This window comes from Lithobates pipiens, unplaced genomic scaffold, assembly GCF_037356315.1.
Source record: "Lithobates pipiens isolate NorthernLeopardFrog02 unplaced genomic scaffold, aLitPip1_a1.2 Scaffold_25, whole genome shotgun sequence".
NCBI classification, from domain to species: domain Eukaryota; kingdom Metazoa; phylum Chordata; class Amphibia; order Anura; family Ranidae; genus Lithobates; species Lithobates pipiens.
This window is the reverse complement of record NW_027507787.1, coordinates 202,810,707-202,813,061: the sequence shown is the minus strand read 5'-3', so window position 1 is coordinate 202,813,061 and position 2,355 is coordinate 202,810,707.

Sequence of the window (2,355 nt, the reverse complement as noted above, 5' to 3'; positions counted from 1 at the left end):
GTAGAAAGAACAAACAGGAGGGTGCAAACACCTAGTGCATAACTGAAAGCTTTTATTAAAAACACAAACGCCAAATTCATACTCACAAACGTGATAAAGTGCAAGCAGTATATGGCACCACGCTCAGATTCAGTGGTAGGGTAGTGTCACCTGGTCCCATATGTCGCACAGTTGGCAAGCTTACACGTTTTGGGGGATGCACGCCTTTCTTCAGAGCTATCTATGGGGAGACCCATACCCTATATGACGTTGGGACTATGTAGATGTATATATCTGCTGAGCACTGGGGTGTTTTATCCCTATTGGTTATGCATACTTACATTGTGCCAATCTGTATATACAGTATGTAATACAGATTATATCTGGAGAACAGCTTTAATCAGCAGGTAGGAAGATTGTGGTGGGTTAAAGGGGAACTGCAGGCAAATCGTGAAGGTCAGTGATAAATAAGAAGAAAAAGGGCCGTTGGGGAATAGTGGCTATATTGCAATAATCCTCTAGGCTGGATTATTGCAACGCACTTCTCATTGGGATTCCGAGAAAGAGCATGCAGAGGTTACAGTATATTCAAAACTCTGCAGCGAGGATCCTAATGAGAGTGCGGAAGCATGAGCATATCACTCCAATTCTTAAATCTTTGCATTGGCTCCCGGTTTCTGCTAGGATTGAGTATAAGGTCTCTCTTCTTGCCCATCAATGCATATATGGCCATGCTCCACCCTATCTTAAGGAACTTCTAAGATTACAAAATTGTTCCCTATGCTCAACTAATTTGAATTGTCTAGAAATTCCAAAACTAGATTAAAAACAATGGGAGATAGGGCTTTTTGTGTTGCAGCCCCACATTTGTGGAATGCTTTGCCTGATAGTTTGAGGGTTTTTCAGTCTACTGAAAATTTTAAAAAGGGATTGAAGACTTTTCTTTTTAGCAAATGTTTTTGAATTAAGTTATTTGTCTGTTTTTTTATTGTAACTGTGTAGCACTTTGAGGTCTTTTGATGGAAAGTGCATTATAATTAAAATGTATTATTATTATTATTATTATATAGGGGTTGATTTACTAAAACTGGAGAGTGCAAAATTTGGTGCAGCGCTGCACAGGAACCAATCAGCTTCCAGGTTTTATTGGCAAAGCTTAATTGAACAAGCTGAAGTTAGAAGCTGATTGGCTACCATGCACAGCTGCACTACATTTAACACTCTCCACTTTTAGTAAATCAACCCCACAGTGTTCAGTTTTAAAACTGTAGACTAGACATACGTAGGTAAATGTAGTCTATGGAACTGACTCTTCCTCTTACCCTCTAGTCCAGGGTTCCTCCAGAGGTTGCTAGGGGCTCCTTGAGCAATGAGCAGTTTCAACCTATCAGATAAGTTCCCCATTAATCATTTTAGCTTTCTGTAAGATGGTAATTTTCACAATGACCACAAGTGCAAGGAGCATTCTTCCCATTGACCATCACACCAATCATGAGTTGTAGATATAATCATATTTAGCACGGGTTCCCTGAGACTGTGTTGAAAAGGTTGAGAAGGGCTGCTCTAGTCCTTGCTAGACTGTCCATAATACACATACCAAAGGAAACTTGGTTGAATAATATAATATTATTATGGCAGAAGAGCGGAAGAAGGGTCAGATCTTTGTCAAGTTTTTATTTCTTTGACTGAGACATTAGGATGTAAAGCTTCGGCTATCCTCCAAAAATAAACGAAAGAAGAAAAAAAAAAGGAAAGTTAAAGAAAAACAAAAATTATTAACAAAATAAATATATACCTACTGGAAAAATAGCAAAATTACCTTTTATTAAATTTATCATATCAAATATAAGCTTAGGAAAAAAAAAAAACTTTAAAATTAATTCCCAACACATCTTTCAAAAAAGGCCCGATATGTATTGTATGATAAAGATGCCCCTCAAAAGCTGCCTTCTGATCTGTGTGTGGTGTCTCTGGTGCTGATGATACATTTCCGATATCATATGTTTCTCCTCCTTCCTTAAAAACAGAATGGCTGCATGTCGGCCTGTGGACAGGGAACCTGTTACAAAAAAAAGAGCAGGTAGCGGCTGATCCATGTCTGACATTGTGTGAAGTGTTACATTGTAATGCTAATTCCATGCTGGGAGTTGCAATTATTAACTATTAGAAATTATTAGTGATTATTTTTTAAGAGATAAAACATATCTGCCCTCTTCAGCTAACACGTACTTCCTCTGCTCACTGGGACACACCCCAGAGGAATCCCTTTCTGGGCTGCAGCTCAATTCATTCTATTCACCAGCAGGTGAAGCTGAAACTCTGTACATTATTGCACAACTTACTACATTAACACTAAAAAGTCGCAGAACAATTAAG